The sequence below is a fragment of the Ranitomeya variabilis genome, chromosome 2 (assembly GCF_051348905.1).
Source record: "Ranitomeya variabilis isolate aRanVar5 chromosome 2, aRanVar5.hap1, whole genome shotgun sequence".
NCBI lineage: Eukaryota > Metazoa > Chordata > Amphibia > Anura > Dendrobatidae > Ranitomeya > Ranitomeya variabilis.
In genome coordinates, this window is record NC_135233.1 from 341,825,644 (window position 1) to 341,851,410 (window position 25,767).

A 25,767-nucleotide genomic window follows, 5' to 3' on the forward strand; every position below is an offset into this window, starting at 1 on the left:
CATGGGCTTGTCTCTAAAAGTATGTTTTTTCTGGTTGTTCTGAATACAAAACATGTGCTGATTATAATTAGTGCACAAAGAACACAAGCAACGAGTCGAAAAAAAAATCAACAATTATAAATTACATACTGGAAACATTTTATTATTAGTTGTTAATAATTCAAAATGAGAGTTTTTTTTTATTTAGGTGGGTCAAGGACATACCTGGGGGGTAGAGCAAAGGTCAATATGGGTCACATCTTCTAGTCCATATCTCCATCTTTATTACAGCTTAAATTGTTGGCTCATATTTCCTATTTCTTGCCAAGTGACAGAGTGCATGGAATAGGTCAACATCAACCATGGTGGTAAGGAGGACCAGTCCAACCAAAATGAAGCCTCCTTCCCCATGGGCCTGACTTGCAGAAGCTTCCTCTATGTGTGCACGTGTGCAAGAAGAAACTTTCAGAACATTTATAGCAGCAAAGAGTCTTTCTAAATCTTAGAGTAGAGTCTGTTGGGCCAGGTGCCAAATTTGGAGCTGGGTCCCCACCTGCATGTTCACTAGATGTACAGGCCCTTGTAGCTTTCCAGATCCTGTGAAGACATACATGTTCACCATCCCTCAATGTAACAATTTCCACCATCCTGTAATAATGTCTCCGATCCTGTGCCTGTTTCCTGTAATAATGCCCCCCCATCCTGGCCCCTTCCTGTTATAATCTCCTCCTTTCTGGGCCTTTTCCTGGTAAAATGTCCCCCATTTGGTCCCTTCCAGAAATAATGTCCCACATACCTATTTATGATTAGGAGAAAACCCATCTAAATGTTATGTAATTCATGGTTCATTTACAGTAATATGGCCTATATATGACTTCTGATTTACTTTTAGTGACGAGTCAGGTCAATATTAGTGTACATTGTCATCCAGTTACAAGCCTCAAGGAAAACATCTGCAAGGAGTTTGTATGCTCTCCCCATGTTTGCGTAGGTTTCCACTGGGTTCTCCAGTTTCCTCCCGCAGTCCAAAGACATACTGATAGGGAATTTAGATTGTGAGCCCCAATGGGGACAATGTCGATAATGTCTGTAAAGCGCTGTGGAGTCAATGGCGCTATATAAGTGAGTAAAATAAATAAATAAATAAAATGAGCATCAGGGATCAATGTCAGTAATCTTGAACAGGGCAAATATTTCTAAAGCTACAGAACCCTAATTACTATATTAGACCCACAATGAACAGGTCAATGAATTCAGCATCTACCACATGTAGTTTTTTTCTCGTTTTAACCCCTTTCTGCCAGCTGACGGAATAGTACGTCAGCTTGCAGATCCCCTGCTTTAAGGTGCGCTCCGGCGGTGAGCCCACCTTAAAGCCGCGACATGTCAGCTGTTTTGTACAGCTGACATGTGCGCGCAATGAGCGCGAGCGGAATCGCGATCCGCCCGTGCCCATTAACTAGTTAAATGCCGCCGTCAAGCGCTGACAGCGGCATTTAACTAGCGCTCCCGGCCACGCGGCCGGATGTGCTCGCACCGCTGACCCCCGTCACATGATCGGGGGTCAGCGGTGCATTGCCATAACAACCAGAGGTCTCCTTGAGACCTCTATGGTTGTTGATGGCCGATTGCTTTGAGTGCCACCCTGTGCTCGGCGGTCAAAGTACACCTTGGTTTCTGCTACATAGAGGTGATCTGTACTTCACCTCTATGTAGCAGAGCCGATCGAGTTGTGCATGCTTCTAGCCTCCTATGGAGGCTATTGAAGCATGCCAAAAAATTTTTAAAAAAGTGTTAAAAAATATAAAAAAAATAAAAAATATATAAAAGTTCAAATCACCCCCCTTTCGCCCCAATCAAAATAAAACAATAAAAAAAATTAAACATACACATATTTGGTATCGCCGCGTTCAGAATCGCCCGATCTATCAATAAAAATAAAGGATTAACCTGACCGCTAAATGGCGTAGAGAGAAAAAAAATCAAAACGCCAAAATTATGTTTTTTTGATCGCCGCGACATTGCATTAAAGGGAACCTATCACCCCGTTTTTTAAAGATTAGATAAAAATAGTGTGAAATAGGGGCAGAGCTGGGCTTTACATTAGTGCCTTTTTGGTGCCTTTACACCCCCGTTAGGCTGCCGAAATACCTTTGTGAAGTGGCCGTTTTCTGCTGTCACTCAAGTTGGTCAGGTCGGATGGGCGTGGTCACAGCGCTGTTTCTCCCCCAGATCAGGCTCATCATTACGTTGGTGGCGTAGTGGTGTGCGCATGTCCAAAGAGAAGATCCACTGCCCAGGAGATTTAAAACAGCGCGGTCTTCGCTATTCGCCGTTTACCGGTGGGCGCGGCCATCTTTCCTGTGGCCGCGCGTGTGCAGATGGAGCGCTCTGCTGCCCGGGGCTTCAGGAAAATGGCCGCGGGATTCCGCGCGTGCGCAGATGGAGATCGCGGCGGCCATTTTCCTGAAGCCCCGGGCAGCAGAGCGCTCCATCTGCGCACGTGCGGCCACAGGAAAGATGGCCGCGCCCACCGGTAAACGGCGAATAGCGAAGACTGCGCTGTTTTGAATCTCCTGGGCAGTGGATCTTCTCTTTGGACATGCGCACACCACTACGCCACCAACGTAATGATGAGCCTGATCTGGGGGAGAAACAGCGCTGTGACCACGCCCATCCGACCTGACCAACTTGAGTGACAGGACAAAACGGCCACTTCACAAAGGTATTTTGGCAGCCTAACGGGGGTGTAAAGGCACCAAAAAGGCAGTAATGTAAAGCCCAGCTCTGCCCCTATTTCACACTATTTTTATCTAATTTTTAAAAAACGGGGTGATAGGTTCCCTTTAAAATGCAATAACGGGCGATCAAAAGAACGTATCTGCACCAAAATGGTATCATTAAAAACGCCAGCTTGGCACGCAAAAAATAAGCCTGCACCCGATCCCAAATCATGAAAATTGGAGACGCTACTGGTATCGGAAAATCGCGCTTTTTTTTTTTTAGCAAAGTTTGGAATTTTTTTTCACCACTTAGATAAAAAATAACCTAGACATGTTAGGTGTCTATGAATTCCTAATGACCTGTAGAATCATAATGGCAGGTTAGTTTTAGAATTTGGTGAACCTAGCAAAAAAGCCAAACAAAAAACAAGTGTGAAATTGCACTTTTTTTGAAATTTCATCACACTTGGAATTTTTTTCCCATTTTCTGTTATACGGCATGGTAAAACCAATGGTATCGTTCAAAAGTACGTCTCGTCCCGCAAAAAATAAGCCCTCACATGGCCATATTGACGGAAAAATAAAAAAGTTATGGCTCTGGGAAGGAGGGGAGTGAAAAACGAAAACTAAAAAACGGAAAAAGCTCCGGGGGTGAAGGGGTTAAGCTCATTTAAAATTTGGATTATATTTTTGCTACAAAAGAAAAAAAATCAAAGTGGAACATTTTGGGCTTTGTCTTGCTGTGGTGCAATCATAAGAAATATATAAAGCTGATAATTTAATATTTAACTCCTTAAAGAGTTACAAGACGATAAGGTGGTGGTAACTTCTAGATCATTTGAGGCCCGTTCATTGAGACCTTTTCCGATTGCTTGAAAATTTGTTTGTGACACGCAATTAAATGTCTGGATTTTGGTGAATTTTCTTTTGTATAAAAAAACCCAGTTATTCACTTCTTCAATAAAAGGATTGCACAAGAAATGTAAAAACTCTGTACAGTTGCATATGACAATCAAGCACCTTGTCTCTCACTGAAACTGATATCATATTTGATTTTAGTAAAAAATATTGTGCTGCCTTGCTGCTGGTTTCTAGTGCATTAACAATGAAGAAAAATAATAATGTAATTGTAATTAAAATTCAGCAGAATTGATCAATCACACTGAGTCTAGCACTGCTGCTGGCACCTCTGCTATCTCTCCTCTCTCCATCCATTGTATCTCTGTATTTTGTACAAACTACTAACATATCTTCTTCACTGCTGCAGTTTTACACCACATTGCTGTCTGGAGTTTTTGTAGAATATTTTAGGGGCTTCGCTTCCCACAGTATCTTTATTGCTGAGCCACGAGCTCTAATATCCTCTCATGATCCTAATTTATCTTAAAATGGGTGCTGCATTCCCAGCCCAGGCTTTTATACAGACTATGATAGTTCCTCCTGATTATCTGGACTATACCATGTGGTATGATAGCTGCAAGGCATTATGGAGAAACTCACACAGTAGTGCATGAGGTAATGTCAGCCTTATGTAGCTGATGTAACCATTTTTTTTGTCAGGCAAATTGAATCTCAAATTGCTTGAGTCCACCGGGACCTACAAATTGTATAAAATTTGACTTGAATTTGAATAGTAACTAAGCAATTTTCTCATCTCTATTTATAATTTATTTTTTTTCTTATTTTTATAAACAGAAATCGACTAGGATGGAAGCTTTGCAAATTTTTGATATTTTACCTTTCTGTATGAATGAAATCTGCAGAAAATCTGGAAAAAAAAACGTTAGTGCATGCCGTGGATGTATCATTCACTACACTTGGTACACAAGTTATTGAGGGACTTAGTGCTCTCAGTAAATTCATCCTACAATAAATGTCACATTGATTATTTCTAGAATTGGGGTTTAATGTCTATGTTTACGTATCATGATTCTGATCTGAGGAGACATTTTAATCATTATCTTAAAGTGTGGGTAATTTGTACCTGTTGCTCAGCAGCTACACCAATCATTAAGGGTTAAGTTTGATTTGCCAACCAAGCAGTTTTTTCCTTTGATCACTTTGATACATGTCAGGCTTGAACCCAAGTCACAACATGTTTGCTTTCCTCTAGTCACGGCATACATACAGAAATTGAGCACATCAATAAAATATTGTACAGTGGAAAACTATGGACAATTTCTATTTTGTGCCATTTAGGTTCTTTTTATCATCTTCACCCACAAATCCCAACATCCTGGATACATGGGTGCTTTTTTCTCCACTTATCAGTCACTCTTCACCCCCCACCTCCTAAATTGATAATTCAATGAGAAATAAAGCTAAAAGTTTCCTTGCTCAAGACAAAATGGACTGTCAGCTCACTGAGGGATCAGATTACAGATCCCTATTAAAGTCTATGGAGAATTGGGGGTAGACATGTGAGAGAAAAGCAGTGAAACAAAGCCAGCGCTGATCATTTTAGTAAGTATTTTATCCTATCTCAGAGCTGAAATCACAGTTACAATACTCAATACTGCTGTATGTTATATGTCCTTCATGCGGTTGTTAGGCTCATAAGGTGAGGTAGATCCTCCAAACCCAAGGTTCAGGTGGGCACACGGACATTGGTACAGCAAAAGGGTGAGGCACAAAGGACTCCAATAACTGGGATATTAGAAACCGCAGGCAGGCAGGAGACGTCCAGGGGACTGCGGGCAGGCAGCTGGGATGCTAGAAACTGTAGGCAGGCAGGAGACGTCCAGGAGACTGCAGACAAGTAGCTGGGATGCTGGGAACAGTAGGCAGGCAGGAGACATCCAGGAGACCACGGACAGGTAGCAGGGATGCTGAAAACTGCAGACAGGTGTACCGACAAGGTGTACTGAGAAACTCGAAATCTGAGCAGCAGTGAAGTCTTAATACCAAGACACGGGTGTGTGTTTTGATGAGCCACATATAAGTAGATGCTCACATGGGGTCATGCTGGGTCATCTGAAAAGCCCGGCATGGAGCACAATAGAGTCTAGCGGACTGGAGCAAGGGAAGCAAAGCACGGTTTCGGGACACGTGCATATCAGTTGCTATTTAAGTGCTAAATGAAAACATGTCAGAAAAGATGTTTCAGCGAAAACAAAACAAAGTCAATATTTTAGCATCTTCTTCTTTAAAAAGGATGCAGGTATGCCGGTGTTTAAAAGACATCGTGGCCCAGGGCCGGCTCCAGGTTTTTGAGGGCCCAGGGCGAAAAAGTCTCAGTGGGCCCCCCTCTTTAACACATACCACGATTCATGATGCACAGATACAGCAGAGAAATATAGCACAGTAGCTTATAACACAGCCCACGTAGTATATAACACAGCCCACGTAGTATATAACAGTCACGTAGTATATAGCACAGCCACGTAGTATATAGCACAGCACACGTAGTATATAGCACAGCCCACGTAGTACATAGCACAGCCCACGTAGTATATAGCACAGCCCACGTAGTATATAGCACAGCCCACGTAGTATATAGCACAGCCCACGTAGTATATAGCACAGCCACGTAGTATATAGCACAGCCACGTAGTATATAGCACAGCCACGTAGTATATAGCACAGGCCACGTAGTATATAACACAGCCACCCACGTATATAACACAGCCACCCACGTAGTATATAGCACAGACCCGGGCCGTGACGTAGTATATAACACAGCCCACGTACGTAGTATATAACTCAGCCATCCATTTAGTATATACAGCCAGTCTAGGACTACAAGTCCCAGCATCGCTAACATACCATATTGTTGCACAAGTCCCAGACAGAGAGTGAGACAGTACTGTCTGTCTTGCAACTTGCACAGAGCAGAGACCAGCCAATCAGGCATGATGATCCACTCCCAGGCTCACAGCAGGCTGCATCCCCCCGCCCCTGCAATGTGTTGGGACCACCAGGAACTTGGAAGGAAGACTCACTCACTCTTCATCACTCAGTGCTGCACTTCGCCGTTGCTTCAGTTGTGGACACAGGCAGGGGACAGGGACCGGGTGCACCGTCCGTGCACCTGACTGCTCCTGCCTCCTGCTCATCTGTCTGCTTGGCGCTGCGCTGCCCCTGGACGCCTGGCCCTGGACGGTGGAGGATGTGGATGACAGCAGCAGCCGGATCTCTTCTCTGAGCGCTTAGGATGATGAGCTCTCACCCAACCGGAAGTGACAGGCAGACGGCACAGGAAGTGACTCTGTATCCATGGTGACGGTCCTGGAGCCGGAGGTGAGTATTCCTGCAGCTGCGCAGCGGGGCGGGCGGTGATGATAGATGTGCTCCGGTCCTGGCTGGGAGACTGTCACGCTGTGTCACGCAACAGCACAGCGTCAGCGGGGCCCCCCAGGAGCGCATAGCGGCATAAGTGTGTCTGTGTGAGTGTACAGTACTTGTTGTGAACCAACGCTACTACCGTAAATGGGCCCCCCCGTCTCGCCAGGGCCCCGGCACTTGCCCGGGTACGCCGGGTGCTGACGCCGGCCCTGTCGTGGCCACATACCCGAAGGGTCTATGTTTTTCATAAGGTACAACACCTTTCATTCATATGGACTGTATCTGATATTGCAGCTCAGTAAGATTAAAAAAACTGGAGATTAGCCGAATACCTTAGGCGTCGAAATTGACTTAGGCAATGCTTTTAGGGGAAAAATATCTTGGAAAATTGCCAGCAAGTAGATCCCTTTAGTTATATGGAATTATAGCGACTCCATGTCCCAAAACACAGCCTTAGGGTATGTGCACATGCGGCGCGCCCCCACACCGCCGCAGGGCCGAGGGGATACCCGGAGCCGGGCCTCTGGGTCTCAGTCTCGGGGTTGTCACGGTGGCTAGACCCGGTCCGTGGCCCTGTCCGTCAGTGGGGGACGTCCGGTGTAATAGGTGGTAGTAATGATAGCGGTGGAGCGGTGCAGTTGTGGGGTGTAAGTCGCGGTAAATAACGAGGACACCAGGTTGCAGTCTCTTTACCTCTTTACTGGAGATCTCTGAGTCCTCAGTCCAGAACACGGTTCACCAGGCTACGCAAGTCCGGCCGGTCCAATGGCACCTCCAGAGTTCTCCTCTCAGGTGGAAATCTGTGCCTTCCTTCTAGCGCTATGTGTTGTAGTCCTTCCCTGCTGTGCTTACGGAAAGTAACCCCACAACGGTTGTGTCTGTTTCTTAAGTTCCCTCACAACTCGATTTGATGTTCCTCTGTAATCCACCCCTTCCCTGTATTCAGGTTGGAATGGCACCCGTTTGTCAGGTAGGCCTGGAGTTCTTCCGGGACCCTAGAGTCGCCCCTCTCCCGCAATTGCCCCCCAAGACTTCATAGGTGATATGTGGTAGACAGCCCGCCTGAGACCGACTGTCCTGCCGCTGTTTGGAGTATGGCTTGAAGCTGTATTCTAATCCACTCCCTCGGCGTTCCGGCCACCGGTATTGCGCCTCAGCAGGGTGCTGCCTCTTTCAACAAAACCCCTGCTGGTATTCTCCTTCTGCTTGATCTCATTTCTCACTCAGCACAATCTATCTCGCTTCTAGTCCTTTCCTTGAGTCCCGCCGCTTCCAGGAGCCTGCGCGGACCCGTTACGTTCTTTCAATGCCAAGCCTCTGCCAGGATCCCACCCCTGGCAGAGACCCTACAGTCTCTCCCTTCACAACACCCCCTGTCACAGGGTGTTGCTCCGTTCAATCCCGTCAGCGTTCTCTACTAACTTCCTGCCTGACCCCCAGTTTACCCACTATGGTGGGGAGTGGCCTAATGAATAGCACCCTTAGCTCCCCCCGGAGGCCCAGCTGTGAAACATATTGGTGTCTGTGATACCTGATTGGAGGAACTCCTTCGGTGCCATCGAACGTACCATGGCTCCCCTTAGCGGCGAAGCCACAGTACTGCAACGACCAGAACTCTGGGGCGCTGCACACACGTTGCGGTTTTTACTGTGGATCTGCAGCGTTTTTGATGCTGCGGATCCACAGCAGTTTTCCATGTGGTGTACAGTACCATGTTAACCAATGGAAAATAAAAACCGCTGTGCACATGCTGCGGAAAAAAACGCGCGGAAACGCAGGGGTTTATTTTCCGCAGCATGTCAATTCTTTGTGCGGCTTCCGCAGCGGTTTTACACCTGCTCCATATTAAAAAACCACTGGTGTTATATCCGCAGTAGAATCCGTACAAAAACCGCGGTAAATCTGCAGTAAATCCGCAATCAATCCGCAGGAAAAACGCAGTGTTTTTGCCCTGCCGATTTATCAAAATCAGTGCGGAAAAATCCGCACACCAGTCCACAGCGTGTGCACATAGCCTTACAGTATGGCGCAGCCAGTAATACTTCTGGGAGAGAAAACCTACATATTATAGCATGGTATGAATCATACCACACAGAAAATCAGATGAATATGGAGGTCAAAGTATAGTAATGTGCATGACTGCTTAAAAATGTTATCCAGGACTATTATAAGTGATAACCTATCCTCAGAATTGGCCACCAATATCATATCAGTAGGGGTATGGCACCCGGAACCGATCCAATCAGCTGGTACCAGGTGCTACAGCCACCGGGAGTACACAGTGTACAGAGTCAGAACAGCAGAGCTCCGTACTCAATTTGTAGTGGACATTCTGATTTACTGCAACTCAGGTCTCATTGAAGTAAATGAGAGCTGAGCTGCATAGCTAGACATACGTTTACTAGGGCAAAGATTGAGTTTACGGACCTTGCCACATATCTAAATACCCAGGTCAAGGGAAAACGGCTTGTTACAGTATGCTTGTTTGTCGGGTAATAAGTTTCGATTGCACATTTATCATGAAACGAGTGTTCTTAGGAACGAGAACTGTGAAGCATAAATGGACCTTTAGAGTCTCAGCAGCTCTGTAATCCTAGGTGTATGTTTATGATCCAGGTAACCCCAGATGAGCAATAATGGCTGCTGCTGTTTGTTACCCTAAGGTTGCGAAGCTATGAGAGAAAACCAAAACAGATTCTCAAATTTGCAAGGTTTATTTTGTGTGGGTTTTTTTTCTTAAAGAAGTCGCCCCGGCCCCCGCACTCAGAGGGGCCCACCTGAAACTACGCTACAATCAACCGTATTAGCATGAGTAGCACACCAATTCAGTTAAGCATCATGTTAAGGCAGGGAGACTCGGTCTCCCTACAGTACCGCTCTGTGGTGCCAGTAATGGCGCATGTGCAGATTGATCTTCTGGCAGTGTGTTAGGGCTGGCGGAACGCACCGAGTATATTTAGATATAATTATTGGTGCGTTCACAGCCCGGGGTCCGCCCCTCAGGAGACGAACCTGCTGCTAGCAAATGGCGGCACAATATGGCGGTATAAGCGAACTCTGTTACTTCTCAGAGTCGCACAGAAGGGAAAACGCTGTGCCCTGTTAGCATCACAGGGAAACACAGCTGCCTAACAGAGCAAAAGCAATCAGTGGTTAGGGAGTAGTAAGCACACAAACACCTCCTCTCCGGTGGAGCTGGAATTCTAATGGCTTTACGCCAGCCCTGAATTCACCATACAAAACTCCTCACCGGAGGTGCCGGTATTCTAGTGGCTTACTTCAGCCTGACCCTGACCACAAGCAGACAAGACCAATAAATAGCAAAAGCTCATGACATAAGCTGATCCTAGCGCATGGCTGTGCAGCCATGCAAACCTTTTATAGCTGCAGCAACTTCAGGACCTTCCTAGAGGACCAATGGGAGCTGCCACAGTACCTGAGCAACTTCAGGACCTTCCTAGAGGACCAATGGGAGCTGCTGCAGTGCCTGAGCATGTGACCCCTGACCTCCAATGAGAGGTCTTACCTTGGGCATGCTCAGAAGGGGAAAAGCAGGACTTAGTCCCAGAGACATCTGCTCACCGCTGACCAGTACTGGCTACAATGGCTGAGCCTGGAAAGGCAGCAGTAACCATCCGCACCGTATCAGGCTGAGCCAGACGCTGAGACCGACGTCTCCGCTGGGCAGTCTCCGCTGAGCAGACTACACTGCGGCTGGAGAAGAATGGGAGACCGCAGCGGAGATGGTTTGAGATTCCCCCTGTACAGAGGCGGGAACTCGACCCCTAACACAGTGTTTGGGAAAATGGCGCCACATGCGCAGAGTAGGATCTTGGCTCAATGACAAGCCAAGATCTCAATCTGCACATATGTCACCACTACACCATTTTTCCGAAGACTGACAGAAAACCTATCTGCGCATGCGCCATTACCAGCGCCATTTTATTGAAGCCTTTCAAGAGATCAATCTGCACAACTGCCGCCAGCGGTTAGGACAGCAGCGGCGTGGAAGGAAGATAAACAGCAGAGGGACCATGGTAGAGTCGAAGGCCCTACCCATGGGCCGTCCCGATGCATGGAGACCAAAACCTCTAACTATGATTTTATACAAACCAGGCTACGGATTTATTCACTGGAAGCATGTATTAAATCAGTATATCAGCACCATTATGACAATCCCTTTAGTTTAATATATATATAACCTTGATGACTGGTTCTATTTAATGCATTGGACATTATACAGTTTGGGGGCTAATGCAGGCGCCATTATACAGTTTGGAGGCTAATGTGGGGGCCATTATACAGTTTGGGGCTCACTGTTGGGACCATTATACAGTGTGGGAGGCATCATACAATGTGTTGGCTAATTCAGGCGCCATTATACACTGTGGAAGCTAATGTGGGGACCATTATACAGTGTGGATTTTACTGTGGGGGTCATTGAATAGTGTGAGGATCATTATACTGTGTTTTGGGGGAGCAGTGAGGACATCATACCATGTATAGCGGAGCTGGGGGGTTGTCATACAGTGTAGCAGAGCTGTGGGCCCACCAAACTGTGTATAGGGGAGCTGTGGGGACATCATACTCTATATCAGAGGTGTCAAACTGCATTCCTTGAGGGCCGCCAACAGGTCATGTTTTCAGGATTTCCTTAGCATTCCACAAGGTGCTGGAATCATTCTGTGCAGGTGATTAAATTATCACCTGTGCAATACAAGAAAATCCTGAAAACATGACCTGTTGGCGGCCCTCGAGGAATGCAGTTTGACACCTGCTCTATATAGAGTAGCTGTGGGGACATCATACTCTGTATAGAGGAGCTGTGAATAAATAGGAACAGTACTGGAAATGTCAAGCGTGTTTTAGCTGTAATCTCTGCAGATGAGTTCTCACTGGAAGAAGTTTCCATGTTGGTCTGGGCCCAATGGAAAAGATTGGAAAAGTGAACGACTCCATCAGAAAGAACGTCAACTGTAAGTCACCATATATAACAGTGCAGTGCTATGTGCAGCATATGCACTGACTGGTACAGGAGAAGAGAGGGCCCTGACCGCGAGGGCTCACAATCTACAAGGGATGGGTGAGGATACAGTAGGTGAGGGCAGAGCTGGTCGTGCAGCGGTATGGTGAAATGAGGGTTACTGCAGGATGAAAGCTTGTGGGAAGAGGTAGGTCTTCAGATTCCTTTTGAAGGTTTCCACGGTAGGCAAGAGTCTGACATTTTTGGGTAGAGAGTTCCAGAGTAGGAGGGATGCGCAGGAGAAATCTTGTATGCAATTGTGGGAAGTGGAGATAAGAGGGAAGTAGAGAGGGAGATCTTGTGAGGATCGGGGGTTGTGTGCAGGTAAGTACCGGGAAACTAGGTCACAGATGTATGGAGGAGACAGGTCGTGGATGGCTTTAAACTGGAGTCTCTGGGCATTGTGGCACCAGTGTAGGAAGTAACAGATAGGAGAGGCCAGGGAATAGCGAGGGGGGATAGGTGGATTATTCGGGCAGCAGAGTTTAGGATAGATTGGAGGGGTGTGACAGTGTTAAAGGAGAGGCCACAAAGCGGGAGGTTCCAGTAGTCAAGGCGGGAGATGATGACTAGAGTTTTTGCATACTCTTAGTTGAGGAGTGTGCGGATCCAGAAGATGTTTTTGAGTTGGAGTCGGCAGGAAGTGGAAAGGGCTTGGATATGTGGTTTGAGGGAGGGATGAGATTCAAGGGATACCCCAAGGCAGCGAGCTTGCAGGACTGGGGAGAGTAGGCAGCAATTGAATTTGATGGATAGGTCTGTTGGGGGGATTGAGTGAGATGGTGGAAAGATGATGAATGCTGTTTTATCAATGTTAAGTTTTAGAAATCTAGCAGAGAAGGATGAAATAGCGACCAGAAATTGTGGGATTCTGGTTAGTAAGGAGGTGATATCGGGTCCAGAGAAGTAGATCTCTGTGTCATCAGCATAGAGATGATAATAAAAGCCATGAGATTCTATGAGATGTCCCAGGATGAAGGTGTACATGAAGAACAGGGGTCCTAGAACTAAACATGGGGGACACCCACAAATAGGAGGCGAGATGAGGAGGTGGTGTGTGAGTGGAAGACACTGAATGTCCTTCTGTTAGGTATGAGGAGATCCAAGATAGGGCCAAGTCTGCGATGCCAAGAGATGAGAGAATTGAAAGTGTTGAATAGCTGAATCCATTTGTGAGACAGGTAGGATATGAGTGATGAGAAGTATATTTGTTTTGCTGCAGTGAGTGTGGATTTGAAAGTAGTGAGGGACTGTTTGAATGTGAAGAAGTGATTATTGGAATGGGACCTTTTCCATTTCTGCTCTGCAACCCTGGAAGACTGCCTCAGTTCTTTAGTCAGGTTAGTGTGCCAGAGTTGCCTGTTGATTGTGTGAGCTTTGGAATGAGTGAGGAGGGCGACCGATTCAAGAGCTGCAGCCGTTGTCGTGTTATATAAAGCGGCAGCAGCATCTGCATTGTGTAAGAAACGTCTGTAAAATTGAGAAGGGATTCAGAGAGTGAGTGTAGGTCGAGGTGTTTGAGATTTCTGCAAGAGTATGCAAGTTTATGGAGTGGAGATTGTGGACCTGGAGAATAGAGGGAAGATAATGTAAGCAGTTTGTGATCAGAGAGAAGGAGAGGTGAGTTAGAGAGATTAGATAGGGAACAGACGCAAGTGTAAATGAGGTAATCATCATCATCTCATCAACAGCTCCAATAAAAGAGAGTTTTTCCTGTTGCACATGAGGTCTGGACATTGCTTACTGAGGCTGATCCTGCATCCTTTCCACAACTTCCTTTTCATTCTGCTGAGTACAGCCCGTTGTCCAGTGAGACTGTCGTGATCGTTGGCCGACCCAGACAATTCTGCTACTATTGTTCACCATATGGTGGTAATATGAGTGTGCCACCACCATAGTTGTAATTAGGATTACCAGTTAGGGGTCCACTCAGATGTTTGCCCCCTCCTTCCCGAGTTGAACCCCCTAGCTACACCTTTGCATTGTCCACTTTATTTTTATTTTACCCAATGTACTAGGGACATGATTTTTTGGCACTAGAGGTAGATACAGTAGGATTGCGTTATACATGTCAGTCTTAATGAAGGGGCTAGGTGGAGTAAAATGCATCTATTTCATTAAGAGGGACATGGCACTCAAGGAATATTACAAATTACACATTTTATAAGTGCTGTGTGCCTCCCCCGGAATTGTACTTCAGTAAGGGACTGGAGTACATTTCCAACAAAAGTTAAACCAGGTGTAACTTTTCTTGGATTAGACAGGCAGATGTGGTCATGTCCTGTCTCATCCCTGTACTCAGGGCCGAACTGGGACTAAAATTCAGCCCTGGCATTTGAAGTTACACAGGCCCACTTGTCACATGGTGACTGTATAATATCTTTGTACACTTGTAGGTTGTAAGAAGTGAGGTGAGTGTAACACGACTATATAACATATAATTACAGCTGTATCCAGCATTACAGCTCAGTCCTATTTATTGCTTTTAGTTGCAGTACCAAGAAAAGCCACTACTTTACCTACATAACTGAATCTCGTAGATAATGAAGGGATTGAGACAACCAAAGGCTATGGAACCTCATTCTGATGCTCCATAAACTTTGCCTACAGCCACTTTTGGTTCCGCTGTGCAGCACGAGACCCGGTGACTCTGAAGAGCGGTGACATCAGTAGCGTCACCGCTCTTCAGATATTCAGGGTCTTGCGCTGAGCTCGGCGACTGTGAAGAGCGGTACTGTTACTACCATCACCGCTCTTCAGAGTCGCTGGGTCTCACCAGGTCTGGGCTAGTAGTGGGGGTGTCTGATAGACACCTCTCCATTCCTTACACTAGGGATTGATAGCAGCTGACATTACGCAGCTGACATCAACCCTAAAAATCATTACACATACCAGAATTAAATGCTTTGGCGGCTGGGAAAAGCAGTAGAGTTAGCGCTATTCCCAGGCATCGGGTGCTAGCTACAACTGTCATCATCCTTGCATCATCTCCCTGCAAAGCATTTCTGCTGTATTTACATACGCTGATCTCAGGCCACTAAACGAGTGTGATCAACAATACTGAAGTTGTTCGCTTGTTTCCCGGCCTCTTTACACCAACTGAGAAAGAATGAAGGGAACAGAACAATCACAATTAGATCAATCTGTCCCCATACAGTATCATGTTATCAGCAGCACAACTACAGTTTACAGCGGCGATGTGCTGCTGAGAACAAAGATTTCTGTTCCCACATAAACATTCCAATCACTCGATGAATAGGCAGCATTTTGCTTGTTTAGTATAATACACCCCATAGTCCTCCATATATTATAATGTGCACCTCAGTCCTCCATATAGTATAATGCACTCCTCAGTCCTCCATATAGTATAATATACTCCTCAGTCCTCCATATACACTGTGTTCCAAATTATTATGCAAATTGGATTTAAGTGTCATAAAGATTTAATTGTTTTGTTTTTCAAATAAACTCGTGGATGGTATTGTGTCTCAGGGCTCAATGGATCACTGAAATCAATCTTAAACACATGTGATAATTGGTTTTCCAGGTGATTCTATTTAAAGGAAAACTACTTAAAAATGATGTTCCACATTATTAAGCAGGTCACAGTTTTCTAGTAACATGGGAAAGAAAAAGGATCTCTCTGCTGCTGAAAAGCATCAAATAGTGCAATGCCTTGGTGAAGGGATGAAAACATTAGAAATTTTCCAAAAACATAAGCGTGATCATCGTACTGTTAAGAGATTTGTGCCTGTATCTGAGCACAAATATGTTTGTGCTGATAAAGGCATAATGAGGAAGATTTCTGCCAGGCAAGTTCATCAGATTAATAGACCAGATGCTAAAAAGCCATTACAAAGCAGCAAACAGATATTTGAAGCTGCTGGTGCCTCTGGAGTCCCTCGAACCTCAAGGTGTAGGCTCCTTCAAAGGCTTGCTGTGGTGCATAAACCTACTATTCGGCCACCCTTAAACAGTGTTCGCAAGCAGAAATGGTTGTATTGGGCCCACACATACATGAAGACTAATTTCCAAACAGTCTTGTTTACTGATAAGTGTTGAGCAACCCTGGATGGTCCAGATGGATGGAGTAGTGGATGGTTGGTGGATGGCCACCATGTCCCAACAAGGCTGCAACGTCAGCGAGGAGGTTGAGGAGTCATGTTTTGGGCCAGAATCATGGGAAACAGCCGGTAAGGCCCTTTAAGGTTCCTGAAGGTGTGAAAATGACCTCTGCAAAGTATATAGAGTTTCTGACTGACAACTTTCTTCTTTGGTCTAAAAAGCAGAAACATGCCTTCAGGAGCAAAATCATCTTCATGCTGACAATGCCCCATCCCATGCTGCAAATAATACCTCTGAGTCATTGGCTGCTATGGGCATAAAAGGAGATAAACTCATGGTGTGGCCACCATCTTCCCCTGACCTCAACCCTATAGAGAACATTTAGAGGATCATCAAGCAAAAGATCTATGAGGGTGGGAGGCAGTTCACATCCAAACAGCAGCTCTGGGAGGCTATTCCAACTTCATGCAAAGAAATACAAGCAGAAACTCTGCAAAAACTCACAAGTTCAATGGATGCAAGAATTGTGAAGGTGACATCAAAGAAGGGTCCTATGTTAACATGTAACTTGGCCTGTTGGGATGTTTTGGCGTTAAATAGCTTTTTTGTTCAGTGAATGTGACCTCCTAAATGCTGCAAATTCCACAAATGAGCATTTTCAGTTCTTTAAAACAGATCAAATGTTTAGAAATTCTACTGTGCATAATAATTTGGAACAGTGCATTTTGAGTTTTTATTCATTTTGGAGATTATACTGTTATCATTGGGAGGTTTCTTCAATAAAATTCGATGTATAATCTAACGGGTGATGGCTTTTATTAGACTGACTGTCATTTGCACCGACCATTTAGGAAAATCTGATAAAAATGTAATTTGCATAATAATTTGGAACATAGTGTAGTATAATGTACTGCCACAGTCCTCCAAATAGTATAATACACTCCTCATAGTGCTCCATATAGTATAATACACCGCCATTGTCATCCATGTAGTACAATTCACTTCCCATAGTATAATCCACCCCATAGTTCTTCATATAGTATAATGTATTCCCCATAGTCCTTGATACAGTATAATGCAGCCCACATATAGTATAATGATGCCACTCCAGAGTATAATGCGGCCACCCCACAGAATATATTGTAGCCCCCTGAGTATAATGTAACCCCCAGAGAATATAATGCAGCCCCCTCAAATAGTATAATGCAGCCCCTGCATATATATGGTAGCCCCCTCATAGAGCCTTAATGCAGCCCCCCATAGAATATAATGTTGCCCCTCCATAGAATACAATGCAGCCCTCCTCATATAGTGTAATGCAGCTCCCCATAGAATACAATGTAGCCCGCTCAGAGAGTATGATGCAATCACCCCTCATAGAATATAATACAGCCCCCCATAGAATATAATGTAGCCCCCAGAGAATGTAATACAGCCCCCCATAGAATGTAATACAGCCCCCCCATAGAATGTAATACAGCACAGCCCCCATAGAATATAATACAGCCCAGCCCTCATAGAAGCACAGCCCCCATAGAATGTAATACAGCACAGCCCCATAGAATGTAATATAGCACAGCCCCCATAGAATATAATACAGCACAACCCCCATAGAATGTAATACAGCCCTTCCCCATAGAATGTAATACAGCACAGCCCCCATAGAATGTAATGCAGCCAGCCCCCATAGAATTTAATGCAGCCAGCCCCCATAGAATGTAATACAGCCCTTCCCCATAGAATGTAATACAGCACAGCCCCCATAGAATGTAATACAGCCCCCCATAGACTGTAACGCAGCAAGCCCCATAGAATGTAATGCATCCAGCCCCCATAGAATGTAGTGCAGCCAGCCCCCATAGAATGTAATACAGCCCCCCATAGAATGTAATGCAGCAAGCCCCATAGAATGTAATGCAGCCAGCCCCCATAGAATGTAATGCATCCAGCCCCCATAGAATGTAGTGCAGCCAGCCCCCACAGAATGTAATACAGCACAGACCTCATAGAATGTAATACAGCCCCCCCAATTGCCCCACAATTCAGTTATCACTCATTGATATATTTAAAAACAACCACTCTCCTCACCTCTCCTCGTGCCCCACGCTGCTCCCAGCTCCGGTCTAAGCAGCTGCAGTCTGCCCGGCCACACAGCAGGTGCACGATGATATGACGTCATCGCGCACCCGCAGTGTCAGAGCGAGGCAGAGCGGGAAATGATGGGAGAGGGAGCGATAGCGGACACTCTCTCCTCCATCATTGCATTCATCTGTACCGGCATCATAGACGCCGCTATAGTTGAATGCTGGGCTGGGCGGGCGATCGGGGGGGTGAGTCGGCATTGGCGGGAGGAGTCGGCCCTGGGGCCGCTGATAGCGGCAGCGGCCCACTCCTGGCACCGGCCCCTTTGGCATTTGCCAGAAGTGCCCGATGGCCAGTCCGGCCCTGCCTGTACTACTAATATTGGTTAAGCAGGTCAGGATTGACATGAAACATGAAAAGTCTCAAAAAGTTGCGCAAAAATGTTGAGACTTTTTCAGGTGCTTTACGCCAGAATTGCTTAAACACCTTAATGATGTGGGCCATAAACAGAATCTCTCAGCAGATTTTTGCTATTTAATTTGAGAGCAGCATGATGTAGGGCAAGAGATTCTTATTCCATAAATGCTTCATTTAGTAGGCTGCGCGCTGTAGTTTCAAAACAATCAGTGTTTTATAAGCAGGAGATTATCACTGTAGGACTAGGTCTCACGTGCAGACAAGTCAGGCTAATGTGTGTAACCCGCTCCCACTTCTGATTGCCAGCTTTCCATCCAATCGGGGATGTGGGTGGGGCTACACACAGTTCTGAAGCCTTAGTGCTGGCACATTTACATCAGACAAAACAGGGGTTCTTTTCAAACTACACACAGCAGCCTAAGAAGTGACACACTGCTGGAATCAGTGTCATTGTCTCTACATCATTCTTCTATCAGATTCCATAGCAAAAAACTGCTGACAGAATCCCTATAATATATATGGATTACAGGTTCTCCTCCTTTCTCGCAGACTGCACTGCTCTCCGTGGAGGACCATGTGACCGGACCTGTCCATCAGCTTCCTCCAATTATAAAATACTGCATGTGGTAAAGCTGCTTTTCTATTGGAGGAGACTGATGGACAGGTCTGGTCACATGATCCTCCATGAGCAGCCATTGTATGGACAGGAGCTTTGCCATCTGTGATGAAGGCTGTAATAACAAGGGGGAGAACCTGTGATACTTATATATTAAAAAGTGTCATCAAAATCATCTCCTCGACACATTTCTTAAAATAAAGATTCTTTGGACAGTTCCTTTAAGATATATGATATTATTAGTAAACGATGCAGCTGTAACCCTTGTGGCTTCTCGGAATTGCTCTTTAACCACAGCCGTGGTTAGAGACCTCGCTGGCACCTCTGAGGTTAATGCAGCAGCTTTGCCGTTCCTTACACATGAGGTGGGTACAGAGGCGGATCTATGTTTGCTTTAGTCCTGCAGACCATTACTTAGCAGGGGAAGTTTCTATAGTAAAAGCATTTTTTCGGGCATCTGTAATGATTTTTTTTTACTATGACTGAATAAAACCACAAGAGAACCCTAAAGAGAGAAAGTTTCAGGACCAGATTGTTCCTCTTGTTGCAAGATAATAAAGGACTGTCTTCATCCCGTTCCTGCATTCAATAGTTCGGGCTAGTTCTGAAAGCCAGCAGTTGGCCAAGGACCAGGGGAATTAATATTCCAGTCCAGACTAAGGTAAGCTAGACAATTAGACTTGCTTCTTCTGTAGACGGGAATCACAATGCTCCTCAGTCTTCATTCTGGCAATGACTGCAATGTAATATAAGATAACGGTGCCCAGAATTTAAAGAGTGATCAATGGCTAGTCATCTTGTGGCTGCCGAAGCACAAGTCCCAAGATAGCCAGGACTCGGTGGGTCTGCAGATCAGTTTGATGGTAAAGTTATCTATAGATGTGAGATGTCCTTGCTGCTTGCTACTAGTAATTGTCTCCTTCTATGGCACCACTATGAAAAGCGTTTACATGATGGATTTGTTCTAATGATTGCATACAGCATGGGTGAAGAACCTCAGGCCCGTCGGCCATTTACGGCCCGTGATGAACTTTTCTCAGGCTCCCGGGCAGATTCCTGGGCCATCAGCTGAATTTTGATATCCGCCGTCCTTTCAATATCAGCGTCAGGTCATACTTTGTCGGCAGAGTTAGCGCACGATTTCTACGGCCCTCAAAGGACGGTATAAATATCCAAATGACCCTTGGAAGAAAAAATGCTCCTCACCCCCAGTATATAGTAAGGGCAGAGTTAGACAGCCGTATAAATTGGACAGAGATCAGACCACAATGCTCAGACTGGCCGACGGCTCTCCTGACCCAAGCGTGATAGATACTTTGAAATATATGATGCTCTCATGGTCAGGTGGGGAGAGCCGCCGGCCACTCTGACCGTTGCGTTCTGACCTCCATCCACTTTATTCGGCCGTCTGACTCTGTGGAGAATTGTACATATGTTTTTCCTTGTATGTTTTTTTTTGTTTAGTTAAGTCCTTATTTGTCTTGTCTTTTTTTTTGCATTGGAGGAGTTTGGGTCGAATTCATCGAGACGGGCTTGCAGTGTTTGATGAATTGGCGCGCATTTAATGGTGCTTATTTTTTTGGCTCTTTTGTACTTGTGTAGTAAAAGTTGCATTTGCCTTCCCTAAGCTTTATTATATCAAAGGTTAATCTGCCCCCACCCCCCAAAAAAATTACACTGATATTGTACTCAATTTGGATACCGGAGTGCAGTTGTGCAAAAAAAATGTAACACTTCAAAATGCCATTAGGCTAAAATGAGTGATTAGCAAAACTACTGAAATTCAAATTTGGTGGAAATTCTATTTTTATCAAAGTTATTTAGTGTGAATCACACAAGCTCTTTATCACGCACTTATAATGCCCTGGGGTCTCTCTAGACTCCAGAGTATAAGAAACATAAGGTAAAATATATATATATATATTCTCCAGCTCCCTCTGGCCCCTTATTTTTCCCCAGCATTACCATATGCACATTTTCTCCCTGCGCCAGGGTTTCTGGCGTTGAATAGGCATCTGATGTCACAACATGTGTCACTCAAGGCGCTGACTTGGCCTCTGAAAACACAAGTCATGACATCAGAGACCTTCTTAGCTGCAGAAGCTTTGATGCAGAGGGAAGAAGACTTTGTGCATGGAGATCCTTGCGAATGACTAAATAAGGGACTGTTTCGGCAGCACAGCTGAGCGATGAGGTATTGGGGTTTGTCTCCACCTTTTTAAAGGCATCTACTATTTTGCTGAATTTTGCAAAAAGCAAATCCCAAAAGATTCAGAAAATGTATTTATTGGATTTACTTATCTCTAGCTAAGACATCTGGATAACTAAATACACTTCTATAATGCCCCCAAAAAAGGAAAAAAAAAAAAGCAAAAACAGGTAAAGTTAACCCCCCAAAAAGGTTGCTTGGTCTTCAGTTATGGTTCCTGGTCACAGGCTGCTAGTTTTAGTGAATGGGGCTGGCTGCAGTTATACCTATAGGGCCTCATTCAGATGAGAAAAATGGCCCATTTTTTTTTTATCAGACTGTAATCCGAGTCTCATCAATTTTTTTGTACCTGGAGAAAAAAAAAGTTTCTCCACCTTCTCCTTTCTGACAGTTTGCGAAAATTGAACTTGGATATCATCCTGGTGTAGTGCAATGACTTTTCATGGACCCATAGACATGCATTGCTGATTTTGATTCTATTCTTGGATCAAAATCAGACACGTGTCCGCCATTTTCCATGGACTGCTTGGACGGTGAAAATGCATGGACTTGTGAATGGCCCGATAGACTATCACAGGTACGAGTGCTATGTGTGAAAACTATAGATAACACTTGTATGAGTACATTGGACTTCTGAACGAGCCCTTAGGCTGTTGAGTTTGGGTCAGGAGACCCTTGGTCGGTCTGTGCATCAATGACCATGAATTTCAGATTTGGAAAGCCAGTCTAAGATGTTTGACCCCCAATGATCGACTGGTGATGGCAAATCCTAGTGATTAGTGATTTCCATCATGACAAATTTAAGACTTTAGTTTGTTATTGTTTGATGCTCATCTGTGAATGTGGTGCCATTTGCAAAATACCTATTTTGTTTATAAGCACCACATGATATTTATGGGGATTTGTATCTGGTTTTCATGTGACATTTCCAGAAAAAAACATGGGGCGCGCAATTCTCAAGAAACGTTTGAAAGTACAACGGTCAGACAGCGCTCCGGTATCACCCGTTATGTGACAGCAGTCTTCTTGCAGCCACGACCTTAGCACTGAATACTTCTGGAGATTTATTAAACTGCTTATAAAGATTAAATTTGAAGAGTGAAAGAACGGAAGAAATACTGCCCGAGAATGATACAGAAGCCTCAATAGGTTGAAGTTATGCCAGAGCTTGTAATGGGAAATGTGGCAGGAAATATTTGATCCAGCAACATGGAAAACAGATGTTTTGTCCTATCTATCTATCTATCTACAGTATCTATCTAGCTATCTATTATCTATCTATCTATTATCTATCTACAGTATCTATCTACAGTATATATATATATATATCTATTATCTATCTATCTACAGTATCTATCGATCTATCTAGCTACAGTATCTATCATCTATTATCTATCTATAGATCTATCTACAGTATCTTTCTATCATCTATCATCTATCTATCTACAGTATCTATCTATTATATATCTATTATCTATCTTTTATCTATCTATTATCTATCTATAGATCTATCTATTCTACAGTACCTATTTATCTATCTATCTATTATCTATCTATCCTCTGTCTACTGTATCTATCTATTCTATCTACAGTATCTATCTATTATCTATCTATTATCTATCCATCATCTATCTACAGTACCTATCTATTACCTATCTATTATCTATCTACAGTATATATCTATTATCTATCATCTATTATCTATCTATCTAAATAAAAAAGACAGAAAGCAGCACAAACTTGAGCAGATTTTGGGTGCAATACTTCCTGAATAATGCGGTTATCCAACGCAATATATATGGAAAAAAATCAGGCAGCACTCCAGTTCAAGGAAAAATTGTGAGCTTTAATCCAGCACCAAGTGATGCAACATCTCGACTTCACAGCACGGTCTTTGTCAAGCACCTATCTATCTATATATTATCTGTCATCTATCTATCTTTCTATATATTATCTATCATCTATCTACCTATCTACAGTATCTATCTATCATCTATATATCTATCTACCTATCTGTCTACCTATCTACAGTATCTATCATCTATCTATCAGCAGCCAAATTATGGTCAGGAGCTGTGCCGTTTGCTCCTCGGATGATTGAATGAGCCCTAAAGATGAGATTTTCCTGTAAAAAAACAAAAAACTGCCAAATTGCATTTGAATTACAGAAGTTTTGGGAAAATGAGCCACGTGATAGAAAATTGAACATATGTGGAAACATTTGTGACTCTACTGTAGGTCGCAGTAGGCAGTGTGGCACATAAAAATACAAATATATACACATACTATACGTACATATAAATACAGCAGACACTTTTCTTTCTCCTTGGACAGTGAGATTCCATCATTTAAACCAGCTCCACAATCTGATTGACCGGGAAATAGGTTTTATTCACTGGAGCCAGCGCTTCTGATGGAGACTCTATTGTTGGGGGGAGCTGTATTTTCCCTGGCAGAGCTCTTTATAAACTCTGTATGGAGTGGGATTGGTTTGCAAAGAATGGCAAAACACAGGGGACTGGGAGGGAACTTGGAGTCTAATAATATTCCTCATCCAATAGAAAACATTTCCTATTGAGACCCCCAAGAGTCCCCTTGCTCTCAGATCCATCCCAGACATTAGGCCTATTCTTCTGAGCAGTCTCCTCTGCAGGGCATGCTCCTTGTAATGCTCAGCCTGGGGTTTTGTCTAACAAAGGACTGGTGATAACAGCTGCAGCTTTCACATTGGGAGGATTAACTCAATTCAGGGGGAAAAAAGAAACTGGACAACTGTCCTGTGAGCAGAGCGGACTTGATTTCCTGCAAACATGAACATGCACATGGATTTTTAATTATTGGCATATGTGCCTGGACTACAGGAAACTTAGGATCTGGTTTCTTATAGGGGTAAGTTTTGGGGATTCATCTCTGTGGCTGAATAAACCTTTTGCAATTGTATCTAACCTTATACCAGCAGATGACCACCACACCTATGTGCAATCTTGATTCTGATAAACTAGTTTGGAGGGAAAAAACTTTATAAAACTCTGTTCCACTTTGTAAATTCGGTTTCCGAAGCCTGTGGGTTTTTGTTTTTTTTGGATGTAGATCACAGACTGGCAGTCTGGAATATTGCAATCTGCTGTTTGTAGATCAATACCCTTGCTAGTTAAAAGCCTATAAAGGATTGATGGTCTGTTCATAAGCTGCCAGATCCCTAAGGAAATGGCTGAGACAGGCAGAGGTCTTTGGGAAGGCGATGATGTGTTCTAAGGTCAGAATATTCTTCACTGTTTTACCTATTATGGATCTGATTTACATGTGCAGCCTTCCTGCTGTGTCCTTTGATACAGGAAAAAAATTTATATAGTTGTATCCAGTCATTGATAAAAATGACCAAGATTGGTATAAGAGTACAATATTATTTTAGTATAGCATTGTCGGAAGGTAAAATAGGCAGCATGGTGGCTCGGTGGTTAGAACTGCAGCCTTGCAGCGCTGGGGTCCTGGGTTCTGATCCCACCAAGGACAACATCTGCAAGGAGTTTATGTTCTCCCCCATGTTTTCAAGACCTACTGATAGGGGATTGTAGATTGTGAGCCCCGTTGGGGACAGTGATGATGATGCTATATAAGCAATGCAAAATAATGGGCAAACAAAAAGGAAAACACGGTCAAAAATTGTATCCAGTTTTTGGAACCGATTTCTACTGCTCCAGTTTTATAAAGCATACTAGTGATTTCTTATGTCATAATGGTCAAACCTATCTGTCGATTATAAAGGGTGAGAATGTTCTACTAGGACCTTGGAATAAACAGGGAGGTCACAATATGCACCACTGACTCTTTGAACCATGTACCAGCTCAGATTATACAAGGCAAATTGCCAAAATTTGAGTAAATTGACATCGGCTGATCTATGATAAAGGTTTGTTTCCCGATAATCGGGTGGTGTAAACAGGCTGCCAATCACCCAATGCGCGAGCAAAACGCTCGTTCATCGGGCAAAATTACTTGGGATGTATGTCGCTGAGACAACGATAGTCCATGTGCACAGAACGATCGCATTAACAGTGCGATGGTCGCGTCTTACAAGGCTATTAAGGTTCCCCGAATCGGAGGTCCTTTTTTCACGCCGTTGATGGTTGTCCAGTGTAAACAGAGCCTTAATGATTGACGTTCTTCCCAAATCTCCCTAGATCTCATTGGATTGCGTGTAAACACTCGAGGAGAATATGGATAGTTTTATGTCGCTACGTAGGTAAATGTAGATGTGTATATGCACTACCGATGGATTATAGGAAGAAACGCTTGGCTTTTAGCGCCAGCGGAGAGCGCGGCGCGTCCTCCAGATCCGCAGCTGTATACGGCTGGCTGCGACTTTGGT

General features: G+C 44.4%; 1 protein-coding gene across 9 annotated transcripts in view; it reads left to right on the forward strand.

Moving 5' to 3' along the window:
- Nucleotides 1-6,920: 6,920 nt before the first annotated feature.
- LPAR4 (lysophosphatidic acid receptor 4) overlaps nt 6,921-25,767 on the forward strand; it is a 58,480-nt gene continuing 39,633 nt past the window's right edge. For 3 of the 9 annotated variants that reach the window (XM_077285405.1, XM_077285401.1, XM_077285402.1), the window contains exon 1: nt 23,895-24,287. The gene's annotated coding sequence lies outside the window, so the exon portion shown is untranslated. Of the gene's footprint in view, nt 6,942-19,659; nt 19,851-19,942; nt 20,053-23,894; nt 24,288-24,488; nt 24,655-25,767 lie in introns of those variants that run through there. The other 6 variants (XM_077285403.1, XM_077285406.1, XM_077285409.1 and 3 more) reach the window with 5 other exon arrangements.